Source organism: Rattus norvegicus, chromosome 10, assembly GCF_036323735.1.
Source record: "Rattus norvegicus strain BN/NHsdMcwi chromosome 10, GRCr8, whole genome shotgun sequence".
NCBI classification, from domain to species: domain Eukaryota; kingdom Metazoa; phylum Chordata; class Mammalia; order Rodentia; family Muridae; genus Rattus; species Rattus norvegicus.
Genome location: NC_086028.1, coordinates 96,810,536 through 96,828,642, shown reverse-complemented (window position 1 = coordinate 96,828,642; position 18,107 = coordinate 96,810,536). Strand labels below are relative to the sequence as shown.

Below are 18,107 nucleotides of genomic sequence, written 5' to 3'. Positions count from 1 at the left end.
GCTCTAGCATCCCCCTAAACCGGGGCATCAAGCCTCCACAGGACCACGGGCCGCCCCTTCCATTGATGCCAGATAAGGCAGTCCTCTGCTACTTACGTAGCTGGGGGCCTGGAGCCCTCTTTGGTTAGTGGTTTATTCCCGAGGAGCTCTGGTTGGCCCCATTAGTTGATATCGTTCTTCCTATGAGGTTGACATCCCCTTCAGCTCCTTGGGCTAGAGAGATGGCTCAGCCGTTAAAGGTTAGGTTCACATCTCATAATACTGTTATTGCTTTGGAGCAAGCCGGACACTAGCTTCAAATCAACTTTCTAATTCCAAATTTTCTGAAATTTGCTTTTAATGGAACATTATTCTCTCCACTTGACGAGTAATGAACTCCGCGACTACCGGAACAGCTCGCAAATACATTGTATCACACTTGGACGATGACAGATTCTGTCAGGCATTAGAACCCATTTTAGTGTCCTCACAGAAATATGCTGGTTAACTAGACCAGTACAAGTTTATCCAAGGACATGTCCCGAAAGCCGTGCATGCTGCGTTCTTCTTTTATTTGATTGTAATTCGATTCACAGCCTAAATACAAAAAAACAAAACAAAACAAAAAAAACATTTCTTATTTATCCTGGTGTTGGCCTGTTTCTCTGTGTTGTTTTGTGTAGGTGTCTGAGGCTCTTTAAACTGAATTGAAGACAGAATCCATGACACGTAAAAATAGATCAGCCGCCACGAAAGACAATGCATAGGTAATATTTTCCTATGCCTTAATTTAGCTGGTGAGGTGGAAAGTCTCAGCACTCAGGGGGTTAAAAGAACAGCTGATGCCTCATGGAAACTTTGGAAAACATTCTATTTATAAACAATTCTATTTGGATATCACATTTTCTATAATACTATTGGCTCGCTTTATTTTTGTACCTTAGAAAGTTTCCATGAACTGTAGAATATGGTCTCAGAGATATCCTGCTTTAAAAAAATATTTTTTTTACCTATTTTCTGTTTCAACTTCTGACTTTATCAAGTTTATGTAATTTATCTCAGTGCTCTAGAAGCTTAACTCGGTTTTCAGATGAATTCTCCGGGATAATTCTAATTTCACAGTGAGGAATAGCTGGGGAACATGCTGAATTTGCATACTTGTTATGTTGTAACAACGAAAGCATGTCGCGCCAGAGACAATTAAAATCTTATGGGTGTCACATTAGATGTGCATAAATGGTGACTTTTAATTAGGATTCAAATAAAAGAATCACAGTCTGTGTAGCCTTTGTGAAGAAGCCACTGCCAAGAAAATAAGAAAAGGGAAACATGACTTTTCAGCTGGAGAGTAGTGCCATTGTCTTTAAAAAGTTCGAGGATCTTAGTTTTTTAAAAAATAAATTAGGTACTGTAGCTTCTTAAGAACTCGTGTTTGCATCTGCAGCATCATTTGAAGGAAAATTTGGTGTTTTGGCAGCCTATGACTTGGAAGATAACCCAGGCCAAATCAAAAACATTAATTCCTAAATAGTCATTAGGAAGCAACCCCCTTCCCACAACACACAGGCGCGAGTGCACGCACACACGCACGCACGCATGCACGCACGCACGCAGGCACGCACACGCACGCACATGCACATGCACATGCACCTCAATTAGGTTCAGTCAGCCAAACTTTGGTTAATGGAATGACTATTAGATTTAAATGTTGGCCTCATTTCTGTCATAATCTGTATGTATATAAGTTTTATCGCAATTACTATGATATCATATTACTCTAATATATTTTCTTTCTTACCCTTGTTCATCTTGTTTATCACACACACACACACACACACACACACACACAGAGTGGGGGGAGAGAGGGAGAGGGAGAGGGAGAGGGAGAGGGAGAGGGAGAGGGAGAGAGAGAGAGAGAGAGAGAGAGAGAGAGAGAGAGAGAGAGAGAGAGTTGGCAGTAGGGTCTTTTAACCCTGGTTGGCTTCAATCTTACTATATAGCCATGTAGTCAAACATGTTCTTGATCTTTCAGTCCTCCTGCCTCTACCTTCTCAGTGCTGAGATTCTGCTTGCTCAGCAAACATCCTCCCAACTGAACTATATCCTCTGGTTCATTTTACTGTTCTTTTTACAACCACCTAATGTTCCAGGCGAGCTGGATGTAGATAACTTCATTGACAGATGCTTTCCTATCTGTGCCAATGCTCTTTCAATCTTTCCGCACTTTCCACACATGCACAAATGTACATTACTTCACTCCCTGCTTCATGTCAAGGTATTGAACATTGGTGAAGTGCCCCTGCTTTTGAAGGAGACATTTGGGGTCATAGCAGTTGTGTTATCCTTGGTTTAATGTTGACCATGGATGAATCATTACAGAGAAACTGACGGGAGCTGGAGATGACGACAGGAAGTGCCGTAGCACAATGGTAAAGGATAGCTTGATAAGTTGAGTTTCTAAGCATGTGGTTAAGTCAAGTTCAGGTAATGCCAGGGAAGTGATAGAAAATAATCATTAGAAAACATAGCTGACTTGGAAAAACAACGTTATAGATCCAATCTACAGAAATATCCCATCCTGTCTTCGCCACTTGAAAAGTGGAGAGGTGGAGCACTAAACATCTAAATTTTTTAAAATGCCAAACCCCACTATGTTGACCATGTTGCCCTCTCTTTTTTTTTCTTTCTAACACTGTTTCCATTTATTACCCGTACAACATCCCCATAGCAACACCTACAAAATGTCAGAAAAGTAGAATTTGTTATCTGTGAGGCTGGAGAGATGGCTCAGGGGTTGAGTGCAGGCTACGCTGACCGAAGTCCAATTCCTTGCACCCACATGGCCCCTCACAACCGTCTCTAACTCTAGTTCATGGGAATCTGAGGCTCTCCTCTGCCGTCCATGTGTACCAAGTGTAGGATGCCCAATACTGTATGTAGACAGTAATAAGTATAAAAAAGATGCACTTTAAAAAGATTATGTATTGATTCTTAGAGTGAACATAAGTATACACATACTAGCATTTGGCAAGGACTTCATCACACTTTACGCTTGCATTTGATTTTTTTTTCACAATTTCTTGTATTAGTTTTGTTAAAAAGTGATGAAATCTGTTATATTCCACTAGTAAATTCATCAATCAGCATTTATTTTAAAATATATTCTACCTAAAGGAGTCTAATTGACTATTCGTGTTTATATGTTTCTTTGGCTCAGGGTCTTTCTACATAGACTTGACTCTCCTAGAACTCACTTTGTAGACCAGGCTATCCTTGAATTTCCAGAGAACCACTTGCCTTTGCCTCCTGAGTATAATTTCTCATTCTCAGTATGTGATTAAAAACTCAAAATTACAAATCAATACCAGAACTTACTGCTTGTTTTGTTTGGTTCTCCATTGTTTGGGGTTCCAAGCCCAGGCCTCATGCACGCCAGGCACCTGCTCTACAAATGGATCCCAGCCTCATAGATTTCACTTTTGACTTTTTAACTATCATTGAGGTCATATCTGTGAAAGAGAAATTTTGTCTTCCCAACCTAACCCTCTTTCTTTAGGAATTTTAGTTTTTTTTTCTCCTCACATAGTTCCATTGACATAACTTTCCTCTCATACAGTGTGATTTTCCTTCTTTCAGAAGTCATTTGTGGTTGTGAATTCTGAGCCCATGTACAGCTCTTTTGTTTGCCACCTGTGTGCCTTGCTTTGCATGGGCCTGGTTTTCTCACACTAGAGAATCTGCCTTGTTCCACACACATTGTTCTTTTTGTTTTAGGAAGATTTCCCCTTTCTCAGCTTCCCAAGGGGCTAATTTAGGGTTTGTTGGAATTGAATGAAAATTATTTGTCAAGCATATAAAAGAAAGTCTGTGAAACAAATAATAGCTGTTACTTCCTGTAATAAATCTTGTTAGTTCCTTCATAGAGCTTCAGAATTCACCCTTATTCATCAAAGGCTATTTACTGTAAACACCTGTGAATTGTTGCCTGCATGTTTATTTCCCGGATATATGAGCCATTCGTATACAAAGCTCCAGTAGCAGTTCAGAACTTAGCCAGAGATGCACAGGAGTCCATTCACGGCTGGGAAACCCCTAGCATGTGGTTATATTAGCATTTTTGTTGGTATAATCATACAGACATCCTCCACTGCATGCATTCTTACATCGTCAGTAATTTTTAATGTTTTTTCTCATTTTAAAGTATATTAAAATATATATCCTATCCAAAGCCCCAGTATATTGTGGTCCTGGGTACCGTATACCTGTTATGTCTTATAGATAAATCGGTTCTGGGCAGCAGAGCTCCAAATGCCTCTTAAAGCTGTAGCATACAAATAAGCAAACAGCATGTAGGGTCAAGATAGTGTTTTCACCTTAAGACAAAGATTGTTGCTTTTACAAATATTCGATAAAAGCCACAATCTCACTGGGCATGTTCATGTGAGGATCAAGGTTGCTAGTAGAGGGGTCTCTCACCATTGCCTTCAGGGTAGACCCTAGAGGTTTTCTGCTGGGAGAAAAAGGGTGCAAAGTAGAAAATATTAAAAAATATGTGAGTGTTGAGTAGAACTTTAGAGGAATAGGAAAGATAAACAAGTAGGGCCAATACCAGATGTGTTTAGTAATGTTTGCTCTACTCGAGACTGGACATTTAATTATAACACCTATGTTGTCCTAGTAATTTCCCCAGAAGTCAAAGTATCAGCTGTTGTGTTTTATAAAAATAAAGATGTTTGGTGGGTGTGTAGTCAGGTGTGGGGGAACGGGGTGCCTCTGCAGGGCCATGTGAGTCATCCCTTCCCCCTGAGGGACCAGCCACATGAAGACATGAAGGTACAGTATAGAATAGAGTTTATTCAGGGCATGTGGAGGGGAGGGGAGAGAGAGAAAGAGAGAGAGAGAGAGAGAGAGAGAGAGAGAGAGAGAGAGAGAGGAGGCTAGCCATGAGCATGTAGAGAAGGAGGCTGGGGAGAGGGGGAAACAGTTCAAGAGAACAGAAAGTGGCCCCTTTAGTGATTCAGGCGTGCCTGGCTGTTGCCAGGTAACTGTGAGGCAGAGCTTAGACAGAATGCTAACATCAGTGGGACTTCTTTTTCCATATAGTTATCTTCCCAGTGTGTCGGTGGACTCCTGGGCAGTACTCACAGGGAATTTTGAGCAGCAACAAACAGGATTCTTTCGCTTAGCACTCATCCCTCTGCCCACTCTCCCCACTCTGTGAAGACAGCAGAAAGTTCAGCTGCTAAAGCGTTGGTGAGACTTTGGCAATGAGAAGCTGTTGTCCTGAACCAGGCTGAAAGGACACATGGCAGGGATGGGCTGTGTGAGGGAAGACATAAAACAGGAGTAAACTCTCCTAGTTAGGAGAGTTGATAAAGAAAGGACCTAGTGAGAGGAACAGGGTCAGACTGAGTCACGGGGATAGGGGGTGCGGGGGATGGAGAAAGAGGTGGGGAAGCAGGTATTGGGGATTTAGGACCTGTAACTGGAAGAGTTTCCTGTCATCACTGCATCCAAGATGAAAGTGCCTGTGTGATATCTTAGTTCGAGGTCTTCACCCCCTCATCTGTAGCACCTGGAGATAAGATGTATTTATAATTATGGAATTAGCAGAAGCATATGATTGCTGTAAGAACTGTAAGAAGAGGTTTGTTGTATGAGGTGCTCTAACAGATTTGTGCAGATTAATATATATATATATATACATACATATATATATATATATATATATCCATTAAGGTGTTTTAATGATCCATGGAGAAAACAGATCTGGGAGGGCATCTAAGAGAAAGGGGAGATGCAGAGAGAAAAATCTATTTTAAATAACAACAATGAAAGAAAAGAAAGAAGAGTGGACAGACAGAAAGAGGCAAGACACCTAAATGCTGAAACAATTGAAAGTTTGCAAAGTGTCAAACTTTGTATTTGGGATAACCATGCTCTGTCCAGCATTAATGTTGATTAGTACTCATTAAAACAGCCAAAGAGACTGACTGGGTCTTTTATTAAAGAAGAGGAAAAGGAATAGGAGAAGGAAGATGAAGAAGAGGGGGAGGGGCAGGAAGAGGAGGAGGAGGAGGAATAAGAGGATGGGGAAGAGGAGGAGGGGGAAGAAAAAGAAGAGAAAGAAGAGGAAGGAGGAGGAAGAAGAAGAGGATGGGGAAGAGGAGGAGAGGGAAGAAAAAGAAGAGAAAGAAGAGGAAGGAGGAGGAAGAAGAGGAGGAGGAGGAAAGGAGGAGGAGGAAGAGGAAGAAGGAGGAGGAGAGAAGAAGGAGAAGGAGGAGGAGAAGGAGAAGGAGAAGGAGAAGGAAGGAGAAGGAGAAGGAGAAGGAAGGAGAAGGAGAAGGAAGGAGCAGGAGAAGGAGAAGGAAGGAGCAGGAGAAGGAGAAGGAAGGAGAAGGAAGGAGAAGGAGAAGGAAAAGGATAAGGAGAAGGAAGGAGAAGGAGAAGGAAGGAGAAGGAGAAGGAGAAGGAAGGAGAAGGAGAAGGAGAAGGAAGGAGAAGGAGAAGGAGAAGGAAGGAGAAGGAAAAGGATAAGGAGAAGGAAGGAGAAGGAGAAGGAGAAGGAAGGAGAAGGAGAAGGAGAAGGAAGGAGAAGGAGAAGGAGAAGGAAGGAGAAGGAGAAGGAGAAGGAGAAGGAAGGAGAAGGAGAAGGAGAAGAAGGAAGGAGAAGGAGAAGGAGAAGGAAGGAGAAGGAGAAGGAGAAGGAGAAGGAGAAGAAGGAAGGAGAAGGAGAAGGAGGAGGAGAAGGAGAAGGAGAAGGAGTAAGAGGTTACATATTGCTCATTCATTACTGCTCTCTATTAGAAAATTCTCTACTCCAAGTTCAGAGAAGAACGTTGAGCTAGAGTCTAGAAGGTCTCTATTCTAGATCCTATTTTTCCAAGTCCATTTTAGACATCAGGAAATTAATTTCCTCTGTTTGAGTGGTTCTAGTCCAGTTTGTCCTTTTGAAACTGCTCCTTTACTTCCTGAGGTTGACCTGTGGTGGTGCCTTCCATTAGGAATCCACAACTAAGATAGAATTGCACATATGTAGACTCCTGTGCAGACCACGTATGTTAACTCCATAGGGTGTCAACAACCGAACACTCAGGTAATGGTAAGCTGATTCCATGAAATGGCATTTTCATGACCTCATAGCTTACTATAAGAGAAAAAAACAAAACCAACCCCCCCAGTAGATATCTGGCAGCCATGCCACTGTCTTTAGTCTTGAAAGGAAGTACATAAGATGTGTTTCCAGAAATTAATCTTGACTAGAAAGAGTATCAAAACAAAACTCTGGGATAGGAAATGCGTTCCTTAATAGTATCCAAATGAATCATTCCAGTCCATTTGTAGTGTGCGGTGTGTTTAAGGATCATCAGTAAATCTCAGAGAAACAGGAGGCAAAAAGCCATGTGTCCTGTAGCTAGCAGCTGGAGCCTAAGTTCCTGTGAGCATTTTATTTTATTTTTCTTTTGTATATTAGGAATGCAAAGTTATGAACAATCATGTCACTAAACCCAACTGTCGGGAAAAGAGGAAATTATATGGGAGGATAGGAGGTTGGGTTCAGGACTATGATAGAAAAGCAGGAAAGATTATACTGCCTTGGAGAGCTCAGGCAATAAGGACTTTAGGTGGGAAAACCAAGTCATTTGGAATATACAAATTATTGTTTTGCAACAAATCAGGGCTTTAGACACTTTTGTCTTCTATCTAGGTCAATTCTTCTTTTCTGCAGATACAAAAAAAAAAAAAAAACCAAAAAAAAAAAACCAGAAAACAAAACAAACAAACAAACAAAAAAAACAACAAAGAAAAACAGCCTAACCTGACTCTCTTTCAGTGATCTGAGTCTCCAGACTTTTATCGTCAAGTAAAAATAATTTTTTTCTCAGGGGCAAACACCAAAAATGAGATGTACTAAAAACTCAAGCTCCCTCAGGCATAGGCCCTTTCTAATATGTTGATAAAATGTCCACAGCATGCAGTACATATGTTATAGGTATCCAAACTGCAGAAGCATTGTAGTAGCAGTCTACTGAGTAGGTGCCCGCAGCAGATGAACTAGGAGTAGGCATCATTATTTACCCTGCTTCCTAGGTCAATAAACATTTGAATTGCTTTCAATTTTAGTAAAAATGCTCTAAATACACTTATACTTTCTAAAAATCAAAAGTAAAAACAAAAATACCAATGCCCAATGAATCTCATAAAGTTCCACGTATACCTTTAAGCCTCTATTCTCCTGTGTCCTCAGGCAGTAGTCTAGAGATGTGAGTTTGTTTTATGGAAGACTGACAGTTTAAGCCATTAATTGATCTCCAGAAATAGTCTCTCCTTCGGGAGTATAGCCCAGGGACAAAGCACTTGACTGCTGATACATTTTCCCAAAATCCTGGATCCTCATTCTCCACAGAAACTTTTCTTTTATTACTTATGGTCAGAGTTAGTTTTGATTGTCGACTTGATTGGATCAAGAAACGCCTAGGGCATCAGTGTGGCACTCCTACGGGTTCCTGTCTGAGGATATTTCTAGAGCGGATTAAGTAAGACAGAAAGGCCTGCTCCGAATGTGGGTGGCACAGAACAGAAAAAGTGAGAGGAGGAGAGCCAGCTAAGGTCTGGTCTGCTCACTTCTGCTCTCCATCCTGTTGGGAACCCAGTAAGAAGCTCAAGTGCCTACAGCCATAATCACTGTTAGGCTGGAACCCCTGCAGGGCCCTACCCAAGCTGGGAAATCCCTTCTGCCCTCCTTCACCCAACCTTTTCCTCACAGAGAAAACTTCCCTACCTGCTTGGAGAAAACTCCAGCCTGACAAGGCGTCACTCCTCCTGTCCACATTCCCCATAACCCACACAGGGGCTCAGTTTTCTATGGGCGCAACCCAGCTCTTTGCTGACCTCATCACTCCTCCCTTAGGTTGTACTAAAACCCTTGCTTTAGCCCAGACTCCACCGATCTCCAAGTGAGATCAATGAACATATCCAAGAATTGCATCCGAATAAACCCGACTTTATCTCCTTTAATCTGGCCTACATCCGCATCACCGAGGTAGAGAAAAGGTTAGCAATCACCAGCTGGTCCCTACGCCACACTTTCTTTCCTATGACTAGACACATCTACAAAGCACATGGTACAAAAATAAAACTTTCCTCCCTTAAGCTGCTTTCAGCCAAGTCCATAGATGAAAGAGGATGAATGGGTCTGTCCAGAGACCCCAGGACCAAAGAAATTTTGGGGGGTTTGCTCAGAATTTTAAAGGTTAAGTCCAGTATGGTCATGGCAAGAAGCAGGCTGGCATGGTGCTGGATGGTTGCTGAGAGCTGAGAGCTGCTAAAGGGAGCAGGCAGCAAGAGAGAGAGGCAGAGACAGGCAACAGAGAGAAGGGAGAGACAGAGACAGAGACGGAGAGAGGCTGGGGCTGGGTACTATTGTGGGCGTTTGAAACCTCAAAGTTTCAAACCTCAAAGTCTGAGAGACACATCTCCTTTCTCAAGACTGCAACCACACCAACCAAGCCATGCTACTCCCTGGCGACTGGGCATTCAGATACATGAAATGAGCATCACCACTTCAGTTAACCCACATATGAGCTCTGAGGGATGAACAGTAGTATCACCCCTACTTTACAGATGAAGAAAATGAAGGCCCTGGCAATTCGGTGACTTTTCAAAGTCAGAGCCATATGACATCTAGAGAATGTCATAGAATGAATCTAGATCTCAAACTATACCTCATAGAAGTTACATTGTCTAAGAGGGCTCTCAGCCCAGCAGTGGTAGACTTACAGGCTACACCCAGTCTTGATTCCTCAGCTGCGGCTCAGATATTCAGTGACTGTGTTCTGCCTTTCATAAATACCTCATCTCCAGATGGCTTCATCATACTTCTTGAAGTTTGTGAAAAAACAAAAACAAGCAAACACTTTTCTCTTCAAGAGACAAACCTATCCTCACAAAAGAGATGATAAAAACCAACAAAAGAGGAGAGAAGATGTTTTTGTTAGATTTTTTTTTGTGTGTGTATGGAGGGCTGGGGGAGAAGGGGTGAGGAAGGGAGGGAGGGAGGGAGGGAGAGAGAGAGAGAGAGAGAGAGAGAGAGAGAGAGAGAGAGAGAAGAGAGAAAGAAGAGAGAAAGAAGAGAGAAAGGGAGAGAGAAGGGAGAGGTCAGAAGACAACCTGTGCGAACTTTTTAAGATTTATTTATTTATGTATATAAGTACTGTATCAGCACACACAGAAGAGGCCCCTGTGTGCCAGAATAGAGCATGGGATCCCACTATAGATGGTTGTGAGCCACTAGGTGGTTGCTGGGAATTGAACTCAGGACCTCTGGAAGAACAGCCAGTGCTCTTAACCGCTGAGCCATCTCTCCAGCCCAACCTGTCCAAACTTGATCCCATGTGGTTTCCAAGGATCAAACTTAGATGCTCAACCTTGATGGCAAGAGCCAAATGCCCTTACCCATATAGCCATCTCACTGACAAGAGCTGAGAGAACACTGACTGGGCTCACTTTTGTTCAGAGAGAGGTAAAGAGTGGGGGAAAGTGAGCCCAGTTCAGGAGACTTACAACCCACCCTCTGTTGCAAGCAATATTGATGGGACCTTGAAGTTTATGCAGGAATTTCCGAATGGAAACACAGTAGATGTACCCATTTTTCTCTTAATTTTTGGCTTCCTCTCTCAACAACCAGTTACTTCAATTCATTCAAAACAAGCCTGGGAAAGGTATTGTGTGTAGGGTGGGGGAGGAGAGGGGGAGGGAGGGAGGGAGGGAGAGAGAGAGAGAGAGAGAGAGAGAGAGAGAGAGAGAGAGAGAGAGAGAATTCCTACTTAATCACACTGCACACCACCCTTGGGATTAGGTAGAGTTGATGAAAAGTTGTTTTTTTCTCCCTAAACAGAGGAGAAGACTGGCGGAGCCAGTAAGGCTCTGGTTTCCCAATGTTATCTTAACATCAGAAGTCCATAAATCCTTTCACAAGCTAAATTTCCTTTCTTTTTCTCTGATTTCCTCTTTAAGACGTTGCCTATAACTTACTTCAGCTACTGGCTTCTTCCATGTTTTATACCAGGAAAACTCGTGTGATTGGCTTCCCCAAGTTGGTTTATGAGTTATTTCCTTACTACTTCCTCCAGACATATATAAGAACCCTTAACTTCTGACTCTCTCTCTTTATTATAGCCTCTCCTATTCCCTCGGGGTTAACATGAAAATCAGATGGAGAGAGAAAATTCTTGAGATTTTCACAGATCGGGGTCATGTTCCCAGGATTTATTTAGATAGTGCCCTAAAAAAAATGAGTTTATGTAATATCCTAAAAGTCTGGAAAGCTCCCCCATTTTGGCCACTTAATGCTTACAGCATTAAAAGTTCTCCTCTCCCCAGCTCCGAAAAAAAGAACCAAAAAAAAAAAGTTCCCCTCTATGGACATGATGAGATGCATTACAGGGAGTTGAGAGGTATCTCCCCCATCCATACAGTTATAAATGGCCTTTGTCAGTCCCCTGGAGCTACAGAGAGCAAGGACCCTCAAAACCAAGCACTTGGCCTCCTTCTACCCCAATTCTGGTTTATTGCAGACCATTCTGTAGCTGTTGGAAAATAGCTAACCACCTCGCTCAGAATAGTGGGCCTTCATTCACTCCACAAAACGGGCTTTGCAGAAAGCTCATTTCAGAAAATGAGCTAAAGGTAGGGGCTCATGACACAATCCTACTGTCAGAGGCTGGGGCAGGAGGGTTGACACAAGTTCAAGGCTAGCTTGAACTATCAAATGTAAAACATTGTCTCAAAATTATAAAACTATGTTGAAAAATCCAACTAAACCATAAACAATAAGTAGAGAAGCATTTGTTCAGTATGTTAAGCAATTGTCCCTGGTTTTAATATGGCTTCCAATATACTGTCCAAAGTTTAAATCTAACACAAAATATATTTAGTGTATTATCAATAAGTCATGAGTCAGTTATCTGGATTCCAAAACATCATTATATATTGCTTCTAATTAAATAGACCCAACAGAAGCTGAATACAGCATGCTCTGTGCCTTCCAAAGAGAGCAATTTTTGCTTCATAGAGATCTGAACTCAAAAATGCCTGAGTTTAAAATGAAACAAAACACACTGAGTGTATGATGACTTTAGAAGCACAGCTCCAGTGATTAACTTTCGACCTCTGTATCCTTTGGGTCAGGGCTACTGGGAAGTCTGGGATCCAGCTCTGATGATGACCAGGTCAAACGATAGGAATCCGTCTGCTCATCTTTCTCTGACTTCGGAGAACACTGAGGAAAAGCCATTTCCAAGAATATGAGGCACGCCACGCTATTCTCCTTCCCCTTTGCTGTGACTCCATGGAAAGGCCCCTCTCTGTTGTTTAACTCCAGCTCATTTTCCTGCCTTCTCCACATTTACTCCTTCCTGCCTATGGCGCTCTCTGACTTCCTCCTTATTAATACTTGTTTTGAATCCATAAGGACCACTAATTACCTAAAGCTCGGGAGAATGTACCCCTTACCATCCCTCCATCAATTTTCAGTTTTCTGTATTGGCCTCTTCAATGCAACACTAGATGTCTCTGGATTGTCTCCAAAATGCCATCTACTATTGTAATTCTTCTTCCTTCAACATTATCCAAGTGGTGGGCCTTTTGAAAAACTGGTGGGTTCAGCTTCTTAGTGTGAAAAGTAATAGTCAGGTGCACAGAGAAGGAAGTGAGAGGATGATGGTGATGATGATGATACAAAAATGAAGATGAAGGGGGAGGGGAGGGCAAGGGGAAGGAGGCGGGGATGGAGACAGAGAAGGGAGGAGGAGGAGAAAATGTATTAAAAGAGCAGTCAGGGCACTGGAGAGATGGCTCGGGTATTAAGAGCCCTGAATGCTTTCTTACAGAACCTAAGGTCAAGGTCAGGCACCCACATTGTGGCTCACAACCCTCTGTAACTCCAAATCTGGAGGATCTGCCATGCTTTTCTGACCCCTTCGTGAAGCAGGCACACATGCTGTGTTTAGACAAAGCACTTATACAGACAAAAATTAAATCTAAGGGGTTTTTTTAAGTTGCAAACATCTTTCTATCGTCAACAAAATGGAACTGACATTTCTCTTGAGTTTAATTGTGATTTTGCCACTCTTATCCTTTTATTTATGCGCACATTGTCATTATCTCTAGCCTGTTACTTTTTCTTATGAAAGGGGAATTCTAATAACTAATATAAAACATGAAACAGAAGAATTAATTCTCATGATAGCTTAACACTGTTTGGGGGGACATTGATCATTTTTATTACTAACTCTGTATTAGTTAACTTGTTCGCTGCTGTGACAAAATACCTGATACAAGTAACCTAAGGAAAGAAGGGCTTGGTAGCACCCTTCATCCTGGTGGGGAAGGCACTGATGCAGGTGCCTGAGGCATTCAGTCACACTCCATTTGCAGTCAGGAAACAGAGATGGATAAATGCAAATAACTTCCTCCCTTTGTCCCGAGTAGAGCAACTTCCTGGGTTGGTGGAACTCCTCATGTTTAGAGAGCCTGCCATGCTCTACGAAAACCTTCTAAGACAACATCGCAGCCATACTGCAATAGCATTTGCTCTATTGCTGTGAGAAGACACCATGAGCAAAGCAACTTAGAGAAGTGAATATTTATTTTGGTATCTGGTTCTAGAGGGATAGAATTGTATCTGAAGGGGAACAATGGCACCAGGCAAGCATGGTGTTTCTGAGCAGGAAACTGATTGAACACATCTTAGGCCACAAGCACAGAGTACATAAAAAAAAATAATAATAAAAAGTCTCTCAAGGATTTGAATTCTCAAAGTCTACCCCAGTGACATATTTCCTTCACAGTGATCATACCTCCTAATACTCCCATGCAATGCTAGCAACTGGGATCTTAAGTGCTTGCACAAAATACTAGGGGAAATTTCTCTCATTCAAATGACTACACATACCCAGAGGTTTGTTTCCATGGTGACTGTAAGTATAGTCAATTTGATTAGGAGGTGAACTATCACATTTGGTAATATATAAAACCCATGACAACGTCCAGACATGGGTAGCATCTTTTCACTAGCATCTTTCATTTAAATCTTATTAAGTATTTCTATATACTAACTAGGTATAATATATAAGGTATTACATATATTATGTATGCATGCATGATGGCTAATTTTGCTTGTGAACATGATATACCTGGAAGAAGGAAGCTCAATTAAAAAATTACCCCCATCAGATTGGCTTGTTGACATTTTCTTGATTGATGATTGATGAAAGAAGACCCAATCTACTGTGAGTGGCAGCATCCCCAAGCAGGGAGGCCTGGGCTAGACAAGAAATGTAGCTACCTATGAAAATTGGAGCAAGCCAAGAAGAAGCATTCCTTCTCCACTGGTTTCTTCTTCAAACTCCCACCTTGGCTCTTGATGATGGACTGCAGTCTGTAAAATATAATATACCCTCTTCTCCCCAAGTCGACTTTGGAAATAATGATTATCACAACAACAAAAGTCAGACTAGAACCATAGGCCATTAAAATCAGAGCAGAAAACAACTGAAGTTGTTCGGATATTAGCTTGACTCTCGAATAGATGATTCCTGACATTGTCTTTCCAAGAACCATGGCATTTCAGCCCGTAGAGTGCAGGCTGACATTTAAAGGGTATGCTATGTTTGTTCTAATTTTCAACAGTATTTGTGAGACATGCTAACTATCAGAATCTATAATAACCAATTCCAGTCTAAAATTTTATTTGGTTCTTGTATTGGTAGCTTAAGTGCCTATGCCAAATTCACAGTCAAGAGTTGGAAGGGTAAGGCCTCTTAAAGAGGAGCCGAAAGTGTATACCTGGTTTTGAGGCCTCAGCGTTTTGTCAGGAATCCCATTATGAATATAGAATGATTTATTTTATTAATATCTAGATGGCTCCTTTGATTTATATCCACAGAATACTTCATGTTAGTGCTCAAATTATTGAAGCTTATAGAGCATATACATTCAGTAGTGTCAAAAAATTCATCCTAATATCAAAATATGTGCATTTAAAAAAAGAAAATTCTAGAAGAAATGATGAGGGTGTGGGTGAGATGGACCTGCATGCAGCAGCATTAGCACTAAATTAAATCCTTAGAACTCATGCGCTCGAAAGAGAAGACAAACTTGCACATACCATTCTTCCAGGGCTCTTCCTATTGTGGCGTGACACTCTTATACACTGCCTATAAATTAAATGATATCTTTATAAAAAGAAATCTTAGGTCCAGCAAGATGGTTCACAGGGAGACGGTGCTAGTCACCAGGCCTAGACATCTGAGATTGACTCCTGAGACCCACATAGTACATGGAGAGATACATCCAGAATAAATAAATACATGTAAAAGAAATTAAAAAGAAAGGGAAAGTGGCATTTATTCTCATTAAATCAGTTAATTCAATGGAATATTTTCATTATGTAGAGTTGAAGTTGCAGTATCAAATGTGATTTTAAGCAGGACTTTGTAAAAAAATTTGGATCACCTGGGAATCCCTACCTTTTCTTTATTAATTTGATTATATGCATAAGTATGTTGTGAAAATGTATGACAATATTATCAAATTACAGGTCAGGAATCTTATGACATTCTGTTTTTGTGTCCAACCTTTATTTGATATCAAATGGGAATTTTTCCATGCGAATTGATATCTCTAAGTTTGTCATTCAAGTCCAACATATAGATGTGTGTGTGCGTGTGTGTGTGTGTGTGTGTGTGTGTGTTTCCTATCAACTCATTCTAAGGTCAGTAGGATCTGCTTACCATTTAAAACAAAAACTAAGAAAGAAAAATTATTTCTCCTGTAGTAATATAAAAAACAAACATACTGACTGTCATCTTTAAGATACAGAAAAATATAACATTTATCTTTGTTCTACAGAGAACTCAGAGGGACCCCAATGTTCATTCTCAAACAACACTAGCACCCATGATAATTGATGAAGCCTTTGCTGGAAGATTCTGAGGTCACAGCCTTGCTGCTTCCTGTTTGTAAATACACAGAACGGGATCTAATTAGACCCGAGAGGAAACGCTGCCTAGGGAATAGATCTGGTATACACAGAGGTGTATTCAAGGCCGCGTTGAAAGAGACTGGTGTTTTGTTACGTGAGGTGCCTATTTTTATTTCCCTCTAAGCTTTATGGAATAAATGGATCTCCACCAAAGAATAGAGACAGCAGGGTTGAGTTCAGTTACACGTGTCAGGAATAATGGGGAGAGACTGTCTAGCATGAAGCACCTGCTTCATCGTGAATAATACACCAAACCATCGAACGCAACTCCAGTGTAGCATCTCAGTCAGAATTGAATGAACATGATCTCCTGTGGCTTTGCTTTTGTATGAAATTTTCTAGTTGTAATGATAATCATTGTGTCATATAACATTTCAGGGGGCATTGGATTACCAAGATGGAAATTTGACAACTGGCCTACATCACTCAAGCAAGGACTGGAAAAATATTTTACAAGCTGTCCTTTCACTCTGACACTTAGAGAAAACGATAATGATTTTCAGCGCAAGCAGAAGCTAAGAGTGTGTAAACTAAATGCTCTTAATACCTATATGGGCTTCAAAGAAATATCTTCTTGATAGGAAGTTATTTTTCACTGGTTCTAGGTCTGCAATCATTGTGATGGAATAAAAATTCAATCTACATGACACTAATCAATCTTAGATGAAAAAGTACAAAGTTACTGCAGATAACTATTGCAATATCATTACATAGATGAGGTTAGAAACTGACAACTTTTTCCCATTGCCACATGTGTGGCATACTGCTGACGTCATATATGAAAAAATTACGACATGGCATAACAGTAAGCCCCTTACGTAGGAAAAACCTGAGATAACCATTCGAGGTCGCCGTTTGCTTCTTGTGATATCTACCAAGCACTGAATTTTGGAAGTGATTTGTCAGACATATCTTGATTTCTTCAACACATTATTAGTGAAAGCACATTGAAGTTATATTTAATTGGATCCACTACTTAAGGAATACTGAAAATACAGAAAAGTTAAGTTTGTACTAAGTGCAGTGTGAAGATTTTCAATGGAAGTTCGGGCAAACACGACAAGAAGACAATTGACCTCTCGTTTGAAGAGAGATTTTTAGCTTTTCAACTTTGTCTTCACAATGGAGTCATCCATACCAAAAATGAACGTGGCATTTGAAATTTGAAGATGGCATTTGAAAAACGAAGGTAGCATTTGAGTTAATTCACCTAATGCAAGCCTAATAAACGATAGTTGCAATTATTGTATAGATGTGTATATTTGTATGTTGTAGAGTTAGGAATGGATTCATGTCTTTGAAAATGACAAAATTATACAACTACGAGTGCGTGTGTGTGTGAGAGAGAGAGAGAGAGAGAGAGAGAGAGAGAGAGAGAGAGACGGAGACAACGGAGAGGGAGACGGAGAGAGGGAGATGGAGAGGGAAACGGAGGGAGGGAGGGGAACAGAGACAGAGAGACAGAGAGACAGAGGGAGAGAGAGAGGGAGTATATGTTGGCATGTTGATCCAATTCACTGTTGAATCTTACCTTATGAGTCAGACCACACAGAAGGAGAAGTGATGTGCCTGGCGGGGAGGAGTGAAAGGGACAGAATGAATTGCTGCCTGTGTCCTTATTGAGCCTACAACCTCGAGGTCCCTTATATACTTTCCTTTCCAGTCGAGCCAGATGGCCACAGGCAATGAAACAGCAATTCGACTTGCTTCATTTATTTTACATTTTCTGCCATTAAAGTCCATCAGCGAAAACAATTTAATAATGGCTAACCTCAAAAATATTAAGCAAAGCCTAAAAATACACTTCACCCTCTAATTGTGTTCCCATTAGAATTTGGGTCACATGGAATAGATGTGGTAAGTAAAATGCCATTAAGTTGACATAAGGTATTCCTTAATGTAGGATGCTTTGTGCTCACAGAGCTCTGATGGACAGCAATGGAGGGCCAGCACTTTAGAAAATCTGGAATAGAGCATTGCCCCAAACGCACATGATTCGCAGTCTTGCTTTCACGTGGCATGGTGATTTTTCTATTCCGTAGTAGAATTTCAGTTATAAAGCGTATGGATAAGATCTATATAG

At 41.1% G+C, this 18,107-nt stretch overlaps 1 long non-coding RNA gene across 2 annotated transcripts in view; it reads left to right on the top strand.

The window, feature by feature from the left end:
* The window catches only part of LOC108352153 (uncharacterized), a 54,560-nt gene extending 37,253 nt beyond the window's left edge, over positions 1–17,307 (top strand). For both annotated transcript variants that reach the window (XR_001840311.3, XR_005490517.2), the window contains exon 6: positions 16,403–17,307. This is a non-coding gene — a long non-coding RNA (uncharacterized LOC108352153). The remainder of the gene's footprint in view (positions 1–16,402) is intronic.
* Positions 17,308–18,107: the final 800 nt, after the last annotated feature.